The sequence below is a fragment of the Zea mays genome, chromosome 1, assembly GCF_902167145.1.
Source record: "Zea mays cultivar B73 chromosome 1, Zm-B73-REFERENCE-NAM-5.0, whole genome shotgun sequence".
NCBI classification, from domain to species: domain Eukaryota; kingdom Viridiplantae; phylum Streptophyta; class Magnoliopsida; order Poales; family Poaceae; genus Zea; species Zea mays.
Window position 1 is genome coordinate 85,507,010 of NC_050096.1, and position 18,679 is coordinate 85,525,688.

The 18,679-nt window shown below is 41.7% G+C and overlaps 1 protein-coding gene across 10 annotated transcripts in view; it reads left to right on the forward strand.

Annotated features, from left to right (window-relative positions):
• Positions 1-18,679, forward strand: part of LOC100280758 (Ca2+/calmodulin-dependent protein kinase phosphatase) — a 28,953-nt gene that overhangs the window by 2,214 nt on the left and 8,060 nt on the right. For 2 of the 10 annotated variants that reach the window (XR_002268330.2, XR_004857424.1), the window contains exons 3-4: positions 25-3,227; positions 3,324-3,578. The gene's annotated coding sequence lies outside the window, so the exon portion shown is untranslated. Of the gene's footprint in view, positions 1-24; positions 3,228-3,323; positions 3,579-18,679 lie in introns of those variants that run through there. The other 8 variants (XM_020550674.3, XM_020550678.3, XM_020550675.3 and 5 more) reach the window with 6 other exon arrangements.

An 18,679-nucleotide genomic window follows, 5' to 3' on the forward strand; every position in this document is an offset into this window, starting at 1 on the left:
TTGGGTATGGGGGTTTCATTGTAGTAGTTTGTTGTTTCGGCTAGCGACCGGTGCGCAAGAAGGAAGGGATAAGGTGCTTGGTTGACCCGGACCGGACGACAGGACACCGTCGGGGATTCGCTGCAACGCAGCGACGGCTTCCGCATCTTCTCAGGCCAAGGTAAGCTTTGAAACGAATTTGTTGCTGCAACTGTTCTTTAGTAGCCTGTGATATGTTAGTGAATTTGTCGCTCAAACATAAAATGAACTGACTTCTTTTCAATGCTTCCCCTAATATAACTTTTATATATATGACATATGTTAAGTATAATACAATGAGCTTGTGTGTATTGGGGGTTTTTATTGGGGTATAAAGTTTATATGCATTCTTCCGGTATATATCGGTTGATGCTAATTTTTAGATAAAATTGTGCGTGGGGAGGCATTAGACGTTATCTCTGTAGAGTCGAAGGCCTTATTTTGCTGCTCGTCTCCAAATAAAATCTCGGCAGAAGTAGTTCAGCTTCTGTTGTGCCCCATTCCTTTTGCATGAGAAGGAGTTCGGCTTCACAGGAAACTGCTACAAGATGCCCAACACGAGTGGCAAAGTTCATCAATACTAACCAAGCCTGTAAGACAGCTCAACAGATTCCAATAATAAATCCACAATGCTCATAGTTTAAGCAGCATCACCGCCATAAAAGAAGTACTTTAATCTAAAAGTTATGGCGAAGAAAGCGTTAACAAGATTGAATAGAAATATATGCAAAAGAATATGTGATCCAGTAAATAATCATTGGCACTCTCAGAATGCATGCCGAACTGCAACAGTTCTCTTTCTAACCACTTCATGAAACCATTTAGCTGAGATGAGTAATTTTTGTTGCTCTCTTCAGTGGTTAGCAGTTCATTAGTAACAAATGTTTTTTGTTATTTAAAATTACATGAAAATGTGTAGCAGTGACCAAAACACAAGGAATTGAACCAAAATGTTCCGACAGCTCACCTTGATCTTTTCTGCTTAATTCATCAGTCGATTTCTCAATTCTTCCGACAGCTCACCATTTAGCGAGGCATCAAACTTGAACACATCAAACTTGAACTCACCACAGGTCTTGGAGTATCCACACGAGAGCCAACTGGAGACTCCGAACCCATTAGAGTCGTTTGCTTTGAGGTGGACCAGTCTACCTTTAAAAGGGCGAGTGGAAATGACTTTTCTGATCAAAGCATAATAGGGAGGCATACCATCTTCCTCATCATACATGGCCCAGACTTGATCATTTTGAAATGAACTTTCAGAATGATCACCAAAACTGGAAAAATCTGCATCAGGAACACTGTAGAAATCTACATCAGGATCAGGAATTTTGTCAGAGCCTGCATCAGGACATACTTGGTTCAAACAGCCATATCTGGCAGGCATATGGTACTCTGTTCCCGGAGTAGCACCAGTTACTTCATCTCCCAGTTCCTTCTTGTGTTGCTTGCGGTTTCTCCTCGTGTATACTATGCACACTTCAGGTACAGGCCATGACTTCAGCTTTTCTTTCAACCCAACCTGTTTACTGCTCTTCTGCCTCTCCTTTTCTTCAGAATCAACCCTTCTGCTAACCAACTCCAAGACATCTATTCTTGGATCAACTGAACTGCTGCTTTGCTTCATCTCAATTTTATTGACCTCATTTTATATGTTGCAAACACCTTTTGTGCTGATTTTCTTACCATTCTACATCTTTTGTTTCTTTTTCACATTGGCTTTCTTGCTACTCAGCTCCTGCAACTTCTGAGAACACCGATTTGCATCCATCACCATCAGGGTAGGAGGCTACTGAGGTTCCTTGCTTGCCAGCATTGGCGTGTTTTCTCTTTGCAGCTTCATGCTCACTTGTTGCTGCATTTGCTCGTCTGGGTACGGCTGCCCCGATGCTGGTGGCTCGAGGCCGTACTGGGCCAGTACAGTAGCCAAGGAAGGCAACCCCATGTGCACACAGGATCAGTCTCAAAATAGATTCATTTGGTTCTTCCTTCATGATGCTTGCAGCTTTGTTCATTACCCTCTTGTCTTGGCTCTCTTCATCCCAAGGCTGTTGTGGAAAGGGGACGCTGAACCGGATCTCTGCATCCCTTCCTCACGAAGGGTGCCATTAAGCATCGCAAGCTCCCGTAGCTGCTGCTTCTTGAAGTAGTCCTGGAATTCATCCTGCAGAGTAGAAAACAAGTACTCAGGTACCGGTTCTTCAAGATGGACTCAAAGCAAGCAAGCAAGCCAAGAGTTTTAAAAAGGATAAAGGTGTTAATGGCATACCACAGGCTTTAGCAGACCTTCAAGGATCTCGCGGGCTTGCATCAAACACACATCAATGATTTCAACAGGTAGCTCTGCCTCAACCAATATATGGAGGGGTTCATTCAGGTGTTCATATCCTGCCTTCCCTCGCATCATTTCCTCCTGAAAAATAATAGCATAAGCGATCCCCAATCCCATAGCACTAAGTAAACAGAAAATCCACTAGATGGACACATGCATAAAGGTAGTCAGGCCATCTAAGGATGGATGCTCCCATGCTGTGAAGTTCCAGAAAGAAAGTGTTTTTTTAAGAATCACCAGGTAGCCAGTGTTGTCTTTCATACCAAGGCACAGAATGGGAAGGTACATAAAAGAAAACGATTTGAAAAACCAAGAAGGAACAAACTATAAAACAACCATATTTACCTAGCCAGATGCTACCAGGGTTGATCTGGCTTTTAGTGACTCGTCATACATGACGAATCAAGTCCATATAAGTTCATAAGTAGTTCATACTTCATACATAAACTCCACTTGTCCAAAGTTCATAAGTAGTACATCAATGGATGTCACACCCTTTTCGTAATAGATCATGTTAAAAAGCATGTGACTTTTATCAACTTTACACCGACTCAAGATTGGTGTAAACACATGCCATACAAGAGGTTCGCGGAAGCGATTATCATGGCCTCAAAAAAATATAAGATTGCTTACAACAAGAAACGTTCTGGATGGGCAGAGGATATCTTTAAATGGGAACATACAATTCATACTGGTGTTCCAATTGACTTAAGAGGGTATTTTCTTCGTACCACCTTCTCAGCAGTTTAAATTTTTTCTATGATAATCATTGTATAAAACATAGTTACCCAAACATTATTCTATAGGTTTAATATCAGCTACCTTGTTCTACAAGCTGGCTATGTGGGGGAATGACAGATGACTGAAATTTGTTGGGGTGAGTGTAGTACGTTCATTTTATGTTCAAAACATACATTTCAGCTATCTCGTTCTATAAGATAATATGTTTTGTTCTCTTATGTTTTGTCTGTAGGATGCAAAGATTCTTCGAAGGAACTTTGTGATTGATCTGTTAAGTTATGAGGACAATTCGTGCCGATATGCCATTCCTGCAAACATACAATAGAGACTTATCGATATCGCTAAAAAGGATTAGCTGGTTAGTGTACAGTTGTCGACACATTTTTCTGTAATTAAAAATTCTAAATTAACTTTTTAGAAATAATTTGTGTGATATTGATAATGTTTTCCACACGTATTTTGCATATTATAGTGATGTTTGTCGTTCCGTATCAATGTTTCATACAAATCTTTTACTTCCGTCGCAACGCACGGACACATATCTATAATATATATTGTTATCGTGTTATTATATGGTTCCGTTGCAACGCACGGGCACTCACCTAGTATTAGATAAACGTTAGACAACCAGGATAAGGACAACGATCGACGCAACATTTAAAACCAATTCTTAAACCTAGAGTAAGCGCTAATAAAGTGGTCTAACTAACCTAATCATTTCGCAAAACACGTACGCTAATCACTGACCACGTGATTGGTTGACCGGATATCCAACGTCCGCCTTGTGTTGGTCTGGACCGCTGAGAACCATCTTCTACAGCCAACGAATCACGTGCTTCGTCTGGTTAACAACATGTGGTGCACTTGGGCGTATTTGGTTGGGCAACCAATCATGTTCCAAGTGATTCTATTAAGTGTTAGAATTATAGGCATTTTTCGTATTATTTTAATTCCATAAATTAACATTATGATGATGACATATAATAAATAATTAACCATAGAAATCGTGATCTTAAATTGATCCATACCAATATGAATCAAGAGAACATAGAGCATGAGAATTATATAAATCATATAAATACGATAAACATGTATACTGACTGAACAACTGGAAATAAACAGACAGAAACATAAATAGCATGACTGTAAAATTAAAACAGACAGATCTATCATATTATAATAAGACAGAACAGATAAGATAAAATCATTCGTAAATATGAAACAACATAGATGAATATATGAAACATATATAATCTCCAGAATACAAAACAGTAAGTAAATAAACTGATCATACCCTCCTATGCGCTCTGCTGATCCAGATCCTTGTCCAGCTTCCCTTGTCATGTTGAAGATGTTTTGGGCAGTCGCGTAGACGCTCCCCAAAAACCTAATTGCCGATCCCCCGTGTAAGGTCTCGAACGGCACCGGCTTCGGAGGCACCTGCCCTCTCGCTACTCTGTGCGCGCAGAGTCACGAGATGGGAATACCCTCACTCGGCGGCTGGATTGTGAGACTGAAAGTGTTTCTCGCGTGTACCGAATGACAGGGGTGCTCCTCTATTTAACCTCTCGCAGAGGGAAGCTGAAGGAGAAAGGTCGCCGAGTCACGCCAAGAGTCGGCCAGCTCTAGCCGAGTTATGCCATGAGTCGGCCAGCTCTCGCCGAGTCACGCCATGAGTCGGCAGCTGAAGGAGAAGGGTCACTGGGCTGGCTGACGAAGAGACAGAGTCACTCGGCAGACGAAGAGACAGGGTCACTCGGCTGACGTACGCGGTTAGTGAGTGCTAAAAATTAACACAACCACACCACGCCCGCCCGCTCGCCTGCCTGCCTGCCACGCCACGCCACGCCCGGCCCGGCCCGGCCCGGCCGGCGGCGGCGGCGGCGCGCGCGCGCGCGTGTGGCACGCCCTTGTCCATTTCTTGACTTCTCAAGTTAAGTGGAATAAATCCCACCATATAAGTCAAGGCAAAGGACCCTTGGACTTCCAATGTGGTACTATTGGTATTCTCCACCATTACACACCATAGAGTTTGTTCAATAAATGGGCCAAGCCCATAAAAGATCCAACAATCCCCACCAAACTCTAGGGTTTGTAATGATGAAGTATCAGAATCACAATCCTTTGATATACCAGTGTTTCGATGGAGACTGTTAAGTTGAACATCCATCTAGAATAAGAGTTTCACTCATTCACAACTGAACAATGGACTATGCCTTGAATTGACAGTTTTGTGCGAAATAAGATTCACTCAAATCCTTTGCTGATACTAGGCTGCAGAAGGGTATTCCCGCTGTTTAGAAGCATATAAGTCACACTTCAGTGCCTTTCATGAGTATTTAGGGATTACCCAAATCCCATAGACTGTGACTAGCAGTCTGACTCATATAGGTGTATTCCTCAGAAGATGTTCTGTAGGACAACATCTCACCTTTATAAGACTCTTGGAATACATTAAGGTAAAAACCATCCTGCCTTACAGATAGGAAAGATGTGCATCAGAAATGAGTTAAAGAAGGGATCTTTCCTCACAATCTACTCCTAGCTTGTTTCTCCACTCTACTTCACGGGATCTCCGATCACATAGAGCAGGTTACCACTAGAGTAGATCTCACATGGGTCTCATACCCATTTCCCTCGATGCACTTTCTATCACATTGCGTGATAGACCCTTAGTGAATTGATCTGCCAGATTATTCGATGTGTGGACATAATCCACCGTTATAACTCCGGAGTTTTTCAACTTTCTGACAGATTTCAATCTCCTCTTAACATGCCTTGTAGACTTCATGTTATTCCTAGAACTGTTAACCTTTGTTATCACCGTTTGGTTGTCACAGTTCATGGAAATAGCCGGTATCGGTTTTTCAACTACCGGTAAGTCCAATAGGAAATCACGAAGCCACTCGGCCTCAGCCCCAGCAGTGTCTAATGCTGCGAGTTCTGCTTCCATTGTAGACTTCGTTAAGATAGTCTGCTTGCAAGACTTCCAGGAAACAGCGCCACCTCCAAACAGAAACACATATCCGCTTGTGGCATAAAGCTCATCAGCATCAGAAATCCAGTTGGCATCACAATAGCCTTCTAGCACTTTTGGGTTTCCGGTATAATGAATACCGTATGTCATAGTACCTTTCAAATACCGCAACACTCTCTCAAGAGCACGCCAGTGATCATCTCCTGGTTTCGACACAAACCGACTTAGCTTACTCACAGCATAAGAGATGTCTGGCCTTGTTGCACTTGCAAGGTACATGAGCGAGCCAATGATTTGGGAGTATGTCAATTGATCCCTTGCTATTCTCCGATTCTTTCTTAATAGCACACTGGGGTCATAAGGTGTTGGAGCAGGATCACAGTCACTAAAACCAAAGCGACTCAATACCTTTTCCACATAATGGGATTGTAACAAAGTTACCCCACCATCAGCTTCTCTAACAAGCTTGATGTTTAGAATGACATCAGCCTCTCCCAAATCTTTCATCTCGAAATTGCTCGATAGAAGATTTTTAACTTCCTCAATCACATTGAGATTTGATCCAAAGATCAAAATGTCATCAACATAAAGACACAGCATAACAGACTCACCCCCACCATACCGATAGTATACACACGTGTCAGATTCATTTACAACAAATCCAGCTGCTGTAAGAGTATTATCAAACTTTTCATGCCATTGCTTAGGTGCTTGTTTTAGGCCATACAATGATTTTATCAACCTGCACACCTTGTTCTCTTGACCATCCGCAATAAACCCTTCTGGCTGATCCATATAGATCTCCTCATCCAACTCTCCATTTAGGAAAGCTGTCTTAACATCCATCTGATGAATGATAAGACCATAAGAGGCTGCCACGGCTATTAATGTGCGAATTGTAGTCAATCGAGCCACTGGTGAGTAGGTATCAAAGAAATCTTCACCCTCCTTTTGGGTATATCCTTTGGCCACAAGCCTTGCCTTGTACCTCTCGATTGTACCATCAGGCCTAAGCTTTTTCTTGAAGATCCATTTGCAACCTATAGGTTGACAACCATAAGGACGGTCAACGACCTCCCAAGTTCCATTAGACATAATAGATTCCATCTCACTCCTTACTGCTTCCTTCCATAAGTCAGCATCAGGAGAGGAATATGCCTCACTAATGGTAGTTGGTGTGTCTTCCACAAGGTACACTATAAAGTCATTACCAAAGGATTTTGCAACCCTCTGTCTCTTGCTCTTTCGAGTGACTATAGTGTTATCCTCCTTAGGGATGTGCACGTGAGAATCCTCAGCATGATCTATAGGAATCGACAGTTCGTGCTCATGGGGAATTATAGTCTCATGACTTATATCACTAGGTGTATTCTTCATAGGAAACTCATTCTCAAAAAATGTTGCGTCTCTTGATTCCATGATAGTATCAACATACATATCAGGCACATCAGATTTTATAATTAAGAACCTATACCCAGTGCTGTGAAAAGAGTACCCAAGGAATACACAATCAACAGTTTTAGGCCCAAGTTTACGCTTTTTGTTGATTGGCACATTCACTTTAGCCAAACAACCCCAAGTGCGCAAATATGAGAGATTTAATCTTCTCTTTTCCCATTCCTCAAATGGTGTGATCTCTTTGTTCTTTGTTGGAACTCTATTCAGGACATGACATGCTGTCAAAATCGCCTCACCCCACCATGCCTTGGATAATCCCGCTGTACTCAACATGGCATTCACCAAATCTGTTAGAGTGCGGTTTTTCCTTTCAGCAATCCCATTGGATTGTGGTGAGAATGGCGGTGTCCTCTCATGAATAATACCATGTTCCACACAGAACTCATCGAACACATTAGAGAAATATTCTCCACCTCGATCAGACCTTAACCGTTTTATTTTCCTCTCAAGTTGGTTCTCAACTTCAGCTTTATAGGCCTTAAAATAATTGAACGCTTCATCTTTTGTTTTTAAGAGATACACATAACAAAATCTAGTGGAGTCATCTATAAAAGTGAGAAAGTATCTTTTACCACCTTTGGTCAAAATTCCATTCATCTCGCACAGATCAGAATGAACAAGTTCTAGAGGTGCCAAACTCCTCGCCTCAGCAGCCTTGTGAGGCTTGCGGGGTTGTTTTGATTCAACACACACATGGCACTTAGACTTTTTGACCAAGTTAAATTTAGGAATTAAATTTATATTTGCTAACCGCATAAGACAGCCAAAGCTTGCATGACAAAAACGTGAATGCCATAAATCTGACTCATCAGAAAAATGAATAGAATTCACCAGTTTATTACACACATCATGCAAAGATAAGCGGAACAAGCCTCCGCAGTCATATCCTTTACCAACAAAAGTACCATGTTTCGATACAACACAATTATTAGACTCAAGAACAACTTTATATCCATCTCGACATAGCATCGAAGCGCTAACGAGATTCTTCTTGATAGAGGGCACATGCTGCACGCTCTTCAATGGCACCGTCTTTCCCGAAGTAAACTTCAGAATGACCGTACCAACACCAAGAACATGAGCACGCGACCCATTACCCATCAACAAGGCGCCAGACCTCCCGACCTGGTAGGAAGTGAACATAGAGGCATCAGCACACACATGAATGTTTGCACCACTGTCCATCCACCACTCAGGTGAATTACAGACTGAAAGAACAAATGGTAAAGAATTACCATACCCAGATGTTCCTTCTTCAGTTTCAGTGGTTACAACATTAGCTGATTTCTTGTCTTGAGTGAACTTGCGATCAGGGCACTCTCTTGCCCAATGTTGATCACTGCCACAGACAAAGCAACCTCCCTTTCCCTTGTTATTGTTGTTCTTCTTTTTAAATTGTGCTGTATGAACAGGTTTATTCACGTTCTCTGGTTTGTTCTGGTTTTTCTTCTTGTTAAACTTGCGGAAGTTTCTCTTCTGCACCACATTAGCAGTAGAGGTCTCAACACCTTTTCCACTGTCCTTTGTTCTAGCCCTTTCCTCAACATCAAGAGTACCAATGAGCTCTTCCACATTGAACTCTTGTCTCTTATGTTTGAGAGAGGTAGCAAAGTCCTTCCAAGAAGGTGGCAACTTGGCGATTATACCGCCAGCCACAAACTTGTCAGGTAAAGGACAAGGAAAAAGTTCGAGTTCCTTAGCTAGTGCCTGAAACTCATGAGCCTGTTCCACTACAGATCGGTTCTCAACCATCTTGTAGTCATACAGCTGCTCCATGAGATACAGCTCGCTACCAGCGTCAGTAACTCCAAACTTTCCAACAAGAGCATCCCACAGCTCTTTCCCCGTGGGAAGGATGATATAGCTTTTCTGGAATTTAGTATCCAGTGCGCTAATTACTGCTCCTCGAAAGAGGTTGTCTTCAGCCTTAAACTTAGCCTCATCCTCAGGAGGTAAGTTTGCAGGCTTGCCCTCAGCGGCATGAAAACAAGACATTGCAGTTAGCCACAATTCCATTTTAGCTTTCCATATCAAGAAGTTTTTACCATCAAAAGGATCAGGCTTTAGCACAGCAGCAAAACCTCTGACAGAAAAATGCCTAACATTAGGTTTTTGGATTGTTAGAATTATAGGCATTTTCCGTATTATTTTAATTCCATAAATTAACATTATGATGATGACATATAATAAATAATTAACCATAGAAATCGTGATCTTAAATTGATCCATACCAATATGAATCAAGAGAACATAGAGCATGAGAATTATATAAATCATATAAATACGATAAACATGTATACTGACTGAACAACTAGAAATAAACAGACAGAAACATAAATAGCATGACTGTAAAATTAAAACAGACAGATCTATCATATTATAATAAGACAGAACAGATAAGATAAAATCATTCGTAAATATGAAACAACATAGATGAATATATGAAACATATATAATCTCCAGAATACAAAACAGTAAGTAAATAAACTGATCATACCCTCCTATGCGCTCTGCTGATCCAGATCCTTGTCCAGCTTCCCTTGTCATGTTGAAGATGTTTTGGGCAGTCGCGTAAACGCTCCCCAAAAACCTAATTGCCGATCCCCCGTGCAAGGTCTCGAACGGCACCGGCTTCGGAGGCACCTGCCCTCTCGCTACTCTGTGCGCGCAGAGTCACGAGATGGGAATACCCTCACTCGGCGGCTGGATTGTGAGACTGAAAGTGTTTCTCGCGTGTACCGAATGACAGGGGTGCTCCTCTATTTAACCTCTCGCAGAGGGAAGCTGAAGGAGAAAGGTCGCCGAGTCATGCCAAGAGTCGGCCAGCTCTAGCCGAGTTATGCCATGAGTCGGCCAGCTCTCGCCGAGTCACGCCATGAGTCGGCAGCTGAAGGAGAAGGGTCACTCGGCTGGCTGACGAAGAGACAGAGTCACTCGACAGACGAAGAGACAGGGTCACTCGGCTGACGTACGCGGTTAGTGAGTGCTAAAAATTAACACAACCACACCACGCCCGCCCGCCCGCTCGCCTGCCTGCCTGCCTGCCACGCCACGCCCGGCCCGGCCCGGCCCGGCCGGCGGCGGCGGCGGCGCGCGCGCGCGTGTGGCACGCCCTTGTCCATTTCTTGACTTCTCAAGTTAAGTGGAATAAATCCCACCATATAAGTCAAGGCAAAGGACCCTTGGACTTCCAATGTGGTACTATTGGTATTCTCCACCATTACACACCATAGAGTTTGTTCAATAAATGGGCCAAGCCCATAAAAGATCCAACATTAAGCACTTGGGTGTAAGAGCAATGTATATGTGTATCACTTCAATAGCAAGGTTGCTCAACTCTCCACACCTTCAAATAGTCGGCAAGGAGGCATTTATAGAGCCCCCATCCAAATGTAGCCGTTGGAGGAAAGCAACTCTATCTGCATCACGCTGGACCGGTCCAGTGTACCACCGTACTAAGAGTCTGGTGCCTCCACGTCAATTAGCCTTTGTAACTGTAACACCTCTGGTGTTAGCTTGGATGGTTAGCTAAACCCACACCACTTAAACTATTATCACATGTGGACCACTGAGGGCAAAACCCACCAAACTTAAGAATCAAACTCTAATTAGGTGCTAAACACCTTAGAAGGCTTAACCTAGAAATTCCATAGTGATTAAATAAGGAGTGACCAAAACCCAAACCCTACACCATTAAGAGAAGCATAGGAGCACTAACATAAAGTGAACAAGAAAACTTCCCAAAACACTTGATCACAAAGTATTAACAAAAGTTGTAGCCCACTAAATACTTAACAAAAGTTATTAAGGATTGGTCACCAAAAAGGTATATCAAAACCCCTAACCAAGTCACTTGTATGGAGAAGGGTATGAAAAATCAGAAATTCTCTAAGTCCCTAAATCAGCCCTTAAGTAACGACACCACATGTTCACTAAGTTACAAACCCCAAATCCATTGTACCTAATTACAAAAGATGTGCCTAAGGCTAATCACAATGGAGGATTCATGAGGTGTTTCATGTATTAATTAGCCTGCCACAACAACTATTTTGATGACATGTCACATCATTTAAGAAGGAAGAGTTTCATGGAGTTTCATAGGGATGAAACCATGTTAACTCGTTTCCAAGGTCTTGGAAACCGTGAAACCTCCACTGAGAGTGTTTTGTTTCATCTTCATATAATTGAGTAAATCCTATTAGTTATTTATATGTAGCATTTAAGAAGTATGTTGACATATGAAATAGTGAGATAAAACTCTCGATTGAGAGAGGGTGTTTCATTCATCCATAAAGCTGATGTGGTATTTTTGGAAATAGGGACATAAAATCCTCACTGTGATTAGCCTAATTACCTGATCTAACCTTTATCAAAAGGTGATCTAGAGATCAGGTCATTTGACATGACTTGACGCAAGTTTTGTCTTGGGTTCACGCTGGAAGACAGAGCGTGTTTCCCTCCTCCATATCTTCTAATCCAGTGAGCAAGATCGTTTGACCCTCATACAACATAACTAGCTTAGAGTATAAGCAACAATATTTACAACAGAAATAGAAGTCCTAATTCACCCCTTTTAGGCGTCCACATCCCTTTCAATAAAGATTTTGTGAAGTGTGATCGAAATCCAGACTATGTCCCGCAATTTCAGAAAGGTATGTAAGATATCAACTTTTGTAAAATGCATCTGATACATTAACTACACAATTTAATGATCGGACCATGGACATATTTTTATATGATATTGCGAAGGCTATCTTTATTTCTAGATCGTCGTGACTTTTATATGCATACACATTTGTCTATAATAGATTGTGGTGACTTTATATTTGGACTTTATTTCAAACAAATCATTGTTGACAATATTCTTTTTTCTATTTTAACTGAGGTTGAACATAATTCTCAAGAAAAATTATGCTTCAAAAATAATATAATTAAGATTGTCTCTTCTTGAATATATAAAAAATTAACTAGACATAGTTTATTTTGCAAAACATCCTAGAAGCCATGTAGCCAAATAATTGTTGATAATAGATTTGACTCCTCTAGAAAAGTTGCGGGTACGAACAAGCAAGAGCCAAAGCCATTAAAAAAAGCTAAAGCCCTAAGAAAGAGACCCTAAGGATCCGTTTATTTGGATTATAATATTTCTAAATTATATAATATAAAAATAAATGTGATTATATAATCTAGATAGATTATAATTCCAAATAAATACCCTAGTCATTTCTTTCTACAAATGAAGTCGAACACGAGTAATACTGGACACGTCACATACGGTTGTTTTTTATATATACTAGTCGGTTGCCCGTGCGTTGCAACGGCTTACAACAATACCCATATAAACTATTCATAAAAAAATCAAGATTTTTGATTGATTGTCTCCGCTCTCTGTATAATATATTTTTTATTTGGCTAACTGATGTTATTGTTTACTCCATGCAAATATGTCTTGGTACTACATGACCAATGAAGTGAGCGATTAAAAGAGAGTTCACAACGATTGACTGAATGAACAGAAATTATAAAATGACATAATTCCATTATACAGAGACCAAATAAGAGAAAATTTGTGAGATCAAGTTTATAAAATAAGTCCCATGAAGTCAAACTTATAAAAAAGATAGATCAAAATATGGAGTGATTGCTAAAGTCAGGCATCAATAAAAACTGGATACGCTCCATATAAATTACGCTACTTCGTAGCAATTACTAACGTTTAAAACCAACAAATGACCTTTCATTTTGCTATTAGTGTGACAAATCATTGCTGCTCCATCCAATTCAGCAACCTCAAACACCGTGTAGTCTATTGCGCCAATGTGGTCTCAGAAACGACCTAATGCTTGCAAAAGCAAAGAACGTCGTGCCGTGCTTGGGCTGTAGCTCGGCCCGTAGTGCTCGCCCGGCTCGACACGATTATTTTTTATTTTACAAAAAAACGTATATACACTACAACAGCTACAGTCATTTTCGGCGGCCAGAAGCCGCCGAAAATAAGCCAGTTCCCGCCGAAAATAAGCTATTTTCGGCGGCAAAAGGCCTATTTTCGGCGGCTTCTGGCCGCCAAAAAAAACTGGCCGAAAATAAGGCTTTACTTTCGGCGGCCAGGGAGCCAGCCGCCGAAAATAAAAAAGGCCGAAAATAAAACACTTATTTTCGGCGGCCAGGGGGCCGCCGAAAATTACTAATTTCAGAGCAAAAAAAATTGAAAAAAAAAGCGAAAAATAACAGAATTTCATACAAAATTCATACAATCACAGAAATTCCATACAATAACAGAAAATTCATACTTGAGTTCATAACATAAAACTTGAGTCCATACAAATATAAAGTCCACAAATAGTTCATTACAACACAGTGCGGCACAAAGCTAACTTAATCACACATTGGGGTCGTTGGAGTTGTGTCCACTACCTCCAGAAGCCAATAACTGGTCGACGAAGTCGTGTAACGGGTTTGGATCCTAAAAAAAAGATGACATTAATAACGGCTACAGTTACATGTATAACGACTATTCAAACAAATTGTTTCTCAAACTAACCTCTCCTGCATAAGCTCCCTCCCCTGCATAAGCTCCTCCTGGTGCTGGTATGACCGGTGGTGGCGTGTTGTGGCCCATGACCCCGGATCCCTACAAAATCAAGTTTAGTAAAGATTTGACAATTAGGTTGATACAAACGACAAGTCTTAACTAAATTGAATAACCTGAGGTGGAGGTGGAGGTGGCGGAGCATGTAATCCCCACTGAGGCATCGACGACTGAAATTGAGGGAAAACAAATGGTTGCTGTTGTGCCTGCGGCTGTGGAAACCAAGACTGTTGCAAATATAATATATTAGTTATAGAACCAATATCGAGCGTGTTGAGAATAAATAAGACACTCACGTTCATTGCTTGTTGCGCCTGTGCGTTGTAAGCAGCCATGTACTCTGATTGCTGTTGGAGAAATGCCATTTGTTGTTGCCGCATCTCTTCACGAAATTTTTCTTGCTGCTCCCTCATAGCTTCCTCCATGCTAGATACAGAGCGGCGACTACGGCTGCTACTACCACAGCCCGCCTGCGACGAAGAGCCGCCACGAGAACGCAACTCCGTCGAATCGATAACACCGGTAAACATAGAATATCTTGAAGAACAAGAAAATTAGCTATTCGGTCGTAGTTCCAATATTATTGAAAACAATTCACAAGTTCATACCGTCCATGCGCCTTGCCTCCAAGTGAATGCACAACCTCAGCGTCGATGGTAGGCGCTCCTCGCCAATCGTAGTCTTCTCCATACTTCTTAACCATCTCCTGCCCGTATGTCTCCTGCAATACAATATGAAGGTTCAGCACACATGTAATTTATAGCTATATGGGAAGAAAACATTAATCATAACAACAACTAACCATACGCTCAACGGCCGCTTGACTACACAGCTCATCGGAGATTTCACTGTTTTTCGCTCGATGCCCTCTCCTATAAACATCGATTGGGCTCGGGACAACTCCAGTTTGAGCCTCCTGCAAATATATGAGTTCAATCCTGTTTCATTTCTGAGTAAAACAGAATACTACATACTCACCATTCGCTTAGCCAACCGAATGTGTCCATCAGCCCCATAGGTATGGTTGACTACGACCTCATCATCGTCCTCGTCCTGCTGATGGCGCTGCCTATGTCGATTTCTGTTTGACTTCTCAATCCACTCGGGCGAAGCCCATATCTCACACAAAGCCTTGTAAGCCTGCGGCCGGTGTTCCATCCATGGAAGAGTTACCTGCATATAAAGCGTTAGCTCAAAATTACATTCACATCTGAATGAGTTGTTAAATTAGATTTTTACCTCCATGTACTGGTCTACAGTCAAGTAGACATCTGAATATTGTCGAAAGTTGTTGATAGAATGACCTCGGCGCTTCATGTACGCGTTCACAACCTGTAGACGAGCATTGGAAAATGCATCCCTGCACACCTTTTTCGCATTTTTCTCTAATACTCGGTCTGCATGCTCTTGAGCCTCAGGTTCCACACGATAGCGTCTCTGTCCAACATCGAAAATAAAATTAGTTCAAAAACAACTAATAAATGTTAGGTTGAAACAACTAATAAATGTTAGTTCGAAAAAATTACCCAAAAGTCGTGCTTGACGGCGCCTTGAGCTGTTCCATATGTAGCATGTGGAGCTAGTGCGAAGTGCGACCAGCTAGTGCAAGGAACCACCACACCTTTCGGGTCGGTGACAATTCCTGGGTTATGTAGACGACAGAGGTTACCTAAGACTTGATTAACCTGTCTATGGTGACCTCGACCGTCAAATGACGTGTCTTCCCATTGGCTGCATGACAAAAAACAAGAAAGTCATGTCATATATATAGTGTAAAATAAACAAATAAGTAAGAACAAAGTGGCCAAACGTGAGTACCTATCACCAACCGGGATGATCAGTACTCGAGCTTCAGATTGTGCAGGCGCTGACGGAGGTAGGACAAAGTGGCCCTTCCGAGTGCCCCTTCGTCGAACGACAGGAGCCTCGGTGGTATCGTCATCCGCCTCAGCATCTATGCCCTCATGGGCCTGCTCGTCCTCCTCGTCATCCTCCTCATGGGCCTGCTCGTCCTCGTCCTCCTCCTCATGGTGTTGCACCTCCTCCTCGTCGTCCTCCTCTTCCTATGCACATGAAATAGAGACACGTAAAAATTTACATAAACATTTACATAAGATCAATTACACAAGTGACTGACAAATAAGATCAATTACATAAACATTTACATCGGTACTCCGTTGTAGAGCGATAGGTGTATCACGTAGTTCTGGCCGAGCGTGTCTCAGCAACGCCTCCTGTCTGCTCTGGCTAGAAGAACTCCCTTGGAAAAGGGAACGTGCACCAGGGAGTATCCTGCTAGCCGCATTAAGAAACCCCCTAGCAGTGCGCTTTGGTTTATTCCTACCACTCATCCTGTTCAATAGAAAAACATTAAATGTATTAGCTCCATAAAATTAAGTGAACTAATAAAAAATCAAATAATACACCACATAATATGAAATTTTGCATTACACATCAAAATTCATCAGAATCACGATCAAGGAGTCTTCTTCGATCCAAAGCTCGCAATGTGGCTTTTTTGTTCCTTGGATTTCGTTTTCGTTTCGGTGCAACACACTCATCAGTAGTGACATCGTTACGGTCTCCGACTAGTGAGTTCAGTGCAACACCCTCATCGATAGTAAAAGTAGTTGGCAATTCTTCTTCTTGATAAACATCATCGGCCTGTTCATCTTCGAATTGATAACCAGCAGTGCAAGGAGTATGTAAACGTTCCCTAGGGTTCACCTTATGAACTACCCACCATGCTTCAAACTTCGGATTTGGGTATGACATATAGTAGACCTGCTCGCACTGGTGTGCAAGGATAAAATTATCATGGCCTCGAAGTCGTTCCTTGTGCTTTACTTCAGTTATACCATATTGACTTTGTCTAATACCATTAGTGCTGTCAAACCAATCACATAGAAAGAATACTAATTTCAAAGGTTTGTTCCCTGCAAAATTAAACTCTAGGATGTTTTGAATGATGCCATAATAATTAGTTTCTCTGCCGAGTGCATCGAGTGCCCTAGTCAGAACTCCAGTGTTACGTGTGGCTGCACGAGGACGAGACTTTTCAAATTGGTCTGAACGAAAACGAAAGCCATTCACATCGTATCGACCAAATGTTCTGCAAGTGACCGTCCCATAAGATAGCTGTCTCAAGTCCTCGTGTATGTTAGGAGTCTTTGTGCACTGCAAATAATATACAGTTCAAATGACTACCTCGCGTAAAAGGCTAAATGACATGAAAGTAAGGAATATAGAGAGTTTACATGCTCGCGAAACCAGTCAACAAAATTAGGTCTTCCTTGCCTCCCATGTCGTCGCATAGTATCTAGTTGTTTGCTTGTAGACTGATGGGAATAAGTCCAATTTTCCTCGTCGAACTTACTGTACGACAAATAAGTAATTAAATATGGCTCCTTTGGTAAAGAAATTAAGGGGTAAAATAAAGACTTACATGAAATATGGCTCCATCTCTTCCATATTAGAGTACATGTATAGCAATGCGGACATTCTTTCATCCATGCTAAGGTGGTAGAACGTGCCCTTACTAGTACTTGTGCCTCTCCATTGGAAAATGTTTAGATCACTGACAGGAGGTTCCTCATCGACATTGTATCGCATGGTAGCAGCATAGACATTATGTTCCTCTGCGAAATACACACTCGTGAAGTATGAAACCTCCTTTAGCAAAAAAGCTTCAGTGATGCATCCTTCTACTCTAGCCTTATTTCGAACCATGCCTCGCAGGTTTTTGAGTGCACGTTCAATGTGATACATCCACCTATATTGTACAGGTCCACCAACCTTTGCCTCATATGGAATGTGAATAAGTAGATGCTCCATCGGATTGAAGAATCCAGGTGGGAATATTTTTTCTAGCTTGCATAACAACACTGGTATTTGTTTCTCCAACTTCTCCATCATATTTTTACTTATTTCTTTAGCACAGATCTGCCTGTAGAAATAACTTAGCTCAGCTATTGCTTGCCACATGGCGTCGGGCATATAACCACGAAACATGACAGGGATAATCCTCTCCATTAATATATGGAAGTCATGGCTCTTTAACCCAGTTAGTTTTCCCGTTTTCAAATTCACAGCTCTTTTCAAGCCCGCAGCATAACCATCGGGAAATTTAATTTTTTTCATCCATCTCATTACCTCGATCTTGTCTTTAGAGGTAAGACAGAACAAGGCACGGGGCGGCCTACCGTTGTCATTGAGCACTTGGGTTGGTCGGTCACAAAGCATTGCTAGATCTCTTCGAGCTTTCAGATTGTCCTTTGTTTTGTCAAAATGCATGCAGGTGTGTATGAGGGCTTCAACAACATTACTTTCTTGGTGCATGACATCAATGTTGTGCACAAGAATCAATGACGACATATAAGGGAGCTCCTAGAGACCACATATATGTGTCCAGTTGTGGTCCACTCCGAATCCTTCGTACTTGTCCCCCTTTTCATTTAGGACAAGGTTGTTCAGCTGAGCATATATTTCTGCCGCGTTAAGACGTTTAGGCGGACCTTTGGTGACCACGATGTTCTTTATAAAGTTTTTCTTATCGCTCCTAAAG